The sequence below is a fragment of the Cryptotermes secundus genome, unplaced genomic scaffold, assembly GCF_002891405.2.
Source record: "Cryptotermes secundus unplaced genomic scaffold, Csec_1.0 scaffold673, whole genome shotgun sequence".
Taxonomy (NCBI): domain Eukaryota; kingdom Metazoa; phylum Arthropoda; class Insecta; order Blattodea; family Kalotermitidae; genus Cryptotermes; species Cryptotermes secundus.
In genome coordinates this window covers 732054-738032 of record NW_019731277.1, presented here as the reverse complement: position 1 = coordinate 738032, position 5979 = coordinate 732054, and positions in this window count along the sequence as shown.

Below are 5979 nucleotides of genomic sequence, written 5' to 3'. Positions count from 1 at the left end.
AATAATAATAATAATAATAATAATAATAATAATAATAATAATAATAATACTTACTCATGGAGCTGAGCCCTTCTTGAGAAGCCGCCAAATCTGCAGCTACTCAAGAACTTCCCAGCATTTTATGGAACCCAAAAGCTCATTACCGTCTTCACAAGAGCACTCCACTTGTCCATATCCTGAGCCGGATCAATCCAATCCGTACCATCCCATCCTATCTCTCTATGATCCATTTTCATATTGTCCACCCACCTACGCCTTGGTCTTCCCAGTGGTCTCTTTCCTTTTGGCTTTCCCACCAATATCCTATATGCATTCCTCTTCTCCCCAATTCGTGCTACATGCCCTGCTCACCTCATCCTCCTTGACTTGTTCATTCTAATTATACTTGGAGAAGGAATGACCTTGACTAGCCAGAAGAAATGTCCTCAACTTTGTCGTTTTGCTTCAGTCAAGGCTTTCATTGTTTCCGAATGCTAAATCAGGATACTGAGGTGCAGAGAGCGCATGCGCAAACTATGTGTACTGTGGTAGGAATCTGAACTTTCCAATCTTGTTTTAGCTATGTCAGAAATAAACACCAGGAACACTGTTGGGTGTGGCGTGAGGTTATAGACCGCCTTTGTGGTCTTGTGGTCAGAATTCCTGGCTACAGATCCAGAGGTCCCGGGTTCGATTTCCGGTGCTACCAGATTTTCTGAGAAGTAGCGGGTATGGAACGGGGTCCACTCAGCCTCATGAGGATAATTGAGGAGCTACTTGAATTGAAAAGTAGCGGCTCCGGTCTAGAAAACCGTAATTAACGGCCGTGGGGATTCGTTGCGCTGACCACGCGACACCCTCTATCCGTTAAAGTTGGGACTAACTTCGCCGACAGGCGGTGGTAACTCGGTCGGTATATTCGCTCGCGGACTAAAGCCATGGAGTTTGTTTTGGGGATGAGGTATGTTGGTGTAGATAAATTATGATTTTGAAATGAACCAAAAATGACAAAACTTGGAAACAGAGGAACAGAAAGAAGAAACGTTAAAATGGCAAACATTCCAGATCTACATGACTTGTTTATTGTTTCAGTAGATAACTGAAGTGCCCTAAGCCCCACTTGCCACCCACGCAGCAATAAATAGATAACGGTTGTCTACACACAGTCCCAAAAACATTGACTCTTCGGCGTTGGACTACGCTTTGACATTGACTGATTATTCATTGCCGAAATTATTTCCTGACGCGTGTATTATCTCTTAGTTGTGACACAAAATAACCGAGAATGCGAACATATTTTTTTTATTTCTCGCATGGTTACCAACATTTCAGAAACTATTCCAAAAATATTGTATGAGTGATCTTGTTTGCATTTTGTTTTCTTGTTTGTTTCTACTTTTTCCTGTGAAATACAGGAAAAAGTAGAAACAAACAAACAGTAATCTATACAAGTTGCCTAGTATCGTTCGGAAGAGGAAAAATGAAGAGGCTACAATGGACTGCGTATACTGTGGCAGGTGAAACGATATTTGGATACAGAATTTTGATGAGGACGTTCTTTATTTATTTATTTATTTATTTTTTTTGAAAAAATGGAATGTGACACCGTCGTTTCGGGAGAACATACCGCGCCTATCTTCAGGACTAAGTCATGTAAGCAGATATGCAGAGTACTCTGTCTGCTTACATGGCCTACCTTTTGACCTTGACGATGGAGGCGGTAAGTTGCTCTCGACCTCGACACTAAATAGAGTTGAGTGGTCAGCTTCACTCCCCGGCCGCTTTACCCCCGTGAGAGAGCCCTTAGTACCCATCGGATAAGAGGTTGTGTGGGTCCTAAATTCAGTCTGGACGCTGAGGAGAATAGAAAAATCTTACACTGCCGGCAATCGAACCGGGGACGTTCAGCCAGTCGCCCTACCGATTAACCTATCCCTACATTGCTTCATAAATGATTGTAGGTAAGCTGCAAAATCGCTATTGTTTATTTGTATCCAGTCAGTAAGGCTACTTCATTCAGTGTTGCAGCTATATGGGTTGGTTATTACATTTCTAGTCAGGCTGTAGCCACGCTTGCGCAGACAACTTCGTAGTCCACTGAGTGAGTGGAATGCTCTGTGACCTACATTTCACAACGGATACCACCAGATTTTAACTTGCTGCGCTCAGATGTCGCCTCGAACAATTCCCTCACCTTTCCCTTCACAAGAAAACAGTACGACATACCATGCTGAAAGCACGAGTGGAACTGCAACATGTTTCTCCCTTGGATGTTTTCTCTGATTTCGCATCTTCAGTTGTATTCATTCTCATTAAACCCTTCGAGACGTAATGTTTGCTATTTGTATCACATACTTAAACATTATAAACTGTGCATTTTGACGGCCTAATGTAAAGGTAAATATGTCCTTGTGATTAATAAAGACGCCATGAAGAGACATGAGGAAGTGAAAGTACAGCTCCACTATTCTTGGCCCAGGCAACAGACGTATGGTGCGGTTTCTATCCCCGGTAGCTTTGGCCTCAGATAAATAGTCCTCAGTACCCACTGGACAAGGGGCTGTGTGAGCCCCAAGGCCGGTCTGGACGCTGAGGAGCAAAGAAAAATGTCTTGCCCCTGCTGGGAATCGAACCCCGACCGTCCAGCCAGTAGCCTGCTGCCATACAAACTGACGACATGGTGTACTTAAAACGCTGCGTAACATTCTCACAACAAAAATCATTCTTACTCTTTAACCAACCAAGTACTGAATCAGAGATGAAGTCCCTGACTTAGAAACCGAGAATATGATAATGTGCTGCGTGCTCAGGGCTGCCTCACAACTCATATGGCAGTGACAAATAAGTATGGTGCAATGGTGGAATGATGGTTAGCAAGGGAAATCCACTACAGTGACGCTTGGTCCACCACGAGTCTTAGAATGTCGTTCGGGATAGAACACGGGTCTTCGTGGTGAGAAGCCTGCGTCTAACTGCCTGAGCTACGGCATAGTAATGATCTTCACAGCAAACAGCGATTACTTCCCTGAACAGAATTAACTGACCTTATCTTCATAGCGGGAACTTAATGTTTCCTGTGAGGTACGAGCTGAATTCCTAAGTATACTGCTCCGAATATTATGCCCGTACAACTTTATCAAGGAGGCTTGCGGTAGCATAGTTGGCTGAGGCACTATGCTACAAGCCGGAAAGTCTCGGGTTCAATTCCCGAGGAGGCCATTGGATTTTTCAGTTGATCCAATCCTTCCAGCCGCACTGTGGCCTTGCGGTCGACTCAGCCGCTAACAAAAATGACTACCAAGAATTTTCCTTGGGGGTAAAGAGCGGCCGGAGCTTAAAGCTGACAACTTCGCCGCCATCTGTGAGCCGCTTATCTATAAAATGCGGGAGGATCGACGTCTCATAACCCTATGGGCCTCGATGGACTATTACAAAGATAGCTTTACCTTACAACTTGATCAAGGTTCCCTGTGGTTTTCCTCTGCCCTAGAGCAAGTGATGGGTTGGTACCCAAATCCGTTCTCCCAACAGTTCCTCTATTGTTGCGTCACGCAGCTGTTGCACGGACTGCGTAGAAAACACCGGTTCCCAATTAATCCATTTGTGCGTGTTTTAATCTGTTGCGGCCATTACCTAGCAACTGCCGTTGTTCACAGAGCCCTTACCTGTTATTGTACAGCTGCTTATTAGGCGGGCGTTGCCTAGAAACGGGTCTGCATGTTACAGTATATATTTTCTCCCTTATTTCGCAAAATATATACCGTATAACGACAAACGGTTAACTAACCCCTGGAACATAAAAGCCATACGAGGGAGCAGATGCATTGGCGACATCAGCAGTAGACGGAAGTGTGTTGAACTTCACGATCTGGCCACTGTGTCCATGGTACATGGTTTCAGAACGGTCTGAACATGGCGAGAAAATCCCTGTCCCTGACAAGAATCAAACCCAGCCACTCTGTCCTTGAATAATAAAATATAAGAGAACATTTTTGTAATAACTGTACATAAAAGGAAACGTTGTCTCTATGCTTAACTGATGAAGCTGTACGCTATGAAAGCGTATGGAGAAGTGGGTATATAGATCCACTTATTCTTGACGTGGATACTAGTAGGAGGTGAGTGCTCAGCTTCACGCTTTACTCCCGTGGAAATAGCCTCCAATATCCATTCTATAAGGGGCGGGTGGGACCCAGAACCGGTCCGGACAACGTGCGGAATAGAAAAATCTTTCCCCTGCCGAGACTCGAAATCCGACCCCTCTTCTATCCAGTCAATCTGTGTTGTAATTTCTTAATTTTAGAATGTAAGGCTGAAAATTGGTTTTGAGATTTCATGTGCCGATATCTGATATCTCTACGAGTTTGCAATGAAGGACAAAATGTGACTGGGCAAGTGGAATGCTGCCTTGATGCCAAGGTCATCGTTGCGCAAGCACAGCTGCCATTTTGTTCATAATTTTCATGTGTTTAGTTGTATGCAGTTAGGTTAAAATTCTTCATGTGTACATATACTGCATATATATACGTATATCCACCGCGGAGGCCCGGGTTCGATCCCGGGGTCTGGTCAAGTGGGATTTGTGGTGGACAAAATGGCGCTAGGGTACGTTTTCTCCTAGTAATTCGGTTTCCCCTGCCAATCTTCATTCCACCAATTGCTCCACAATCGCCCTCACCTGTCATCTGGGGCTGGTACAATAGGCCACAAGTGGCCGCAGTACAAGGGACTTAGTCCCATTCCACTAGCAAAAAAAAAATGTATACGTATAAGAGTACATACATATGTATTTTGTATGCATAAAAATACATATTATGGGTACCGGGGGCTCTTTCCCTGGGGATAAAGTGGCAGGAGCGTGAAGCTGACAACTCACCTCTATCTAGTGTCCGGGTCAAGAATGGTGGAGCTATGCCTCAACTTCCCCGTACGTTTCCATGGCGTGGTGCTTAATTAACTGAGCATGGGGACAGCTTTTCATATAAATATAAATATTTTCCTCCGGGATTTTTACAGTTCTGCTGATACTGCTGTGAAGCTTTCAGCGTTTGTGGATTATTTTTGTAGGCTTTCTGTTTCACTTGCCTCCGTAGATAAAAATTATACACATTTATGTGTGTGTGTATCCATGTATGCATACACACATGAGCGCCGACAAAGGTGGCGAGACAGGTACCTCACCCTTCAGGAATTTTCGTATAAAAAATCAAAATTGAAAAGGAAAGGTACCATATATTAAAATCAAAGGATTCTGAACACAGTTCGTGACGCCATCTCTGTTCCAATACTAATATTCACAACTCTACGCCGATCAGTAAAAATATTCTTAGGCGGCTCTGACGTAAATTTGTAAGCAAATTTTCTGCCCCACTGCTGGGTGAGTCAAAAAGCCAGTCTGGACTCTGTGAAGAACAAAATTCCCTTGCTACTGCCGGGAGTCGATCCCTGATTGCTTGTTCAATCACCCCATAATTTCTTAAACGTGTTTCTTGGACAGGCAACAAAATTATATTTAATAATTAAAATTACTTGTATTTTATGTGTATTGGAAATGGAGCGTAGATGGCTTTGAAAAAGTGCTGTCCATGATCCAACAAAGAAAAATCAACATATTTCTACAATTTATTTGTCAGCGTTTATAAAACCATGCTGAGATGTTTAAATCACAGACACGGGAGACATAAGAATAGACGTACTTATTTTTTAATATCTTAAAATTTTGTCATGTTTATAATATACGTGCTTTATTTTTCACCCGAAATACTATTAAGAATGCATATAAATTCGGAGAGAGTAACGGTGCCGAAGTATGGTGCACCTTCCCTTTCGGTTCCCTACTTTAAGCAGGGCGCCATTTGGGTGGTACTGTCAGAAAGTAAAATCAGCTTTTTATGATGTCCAGTAATGTATATTAAGTAGGGATAATGAAAGAGATCATAATTCTCTCATATCTTTGAATTTAGTGGTTTATAAATTATATAGTATTAAATTTAAACCATA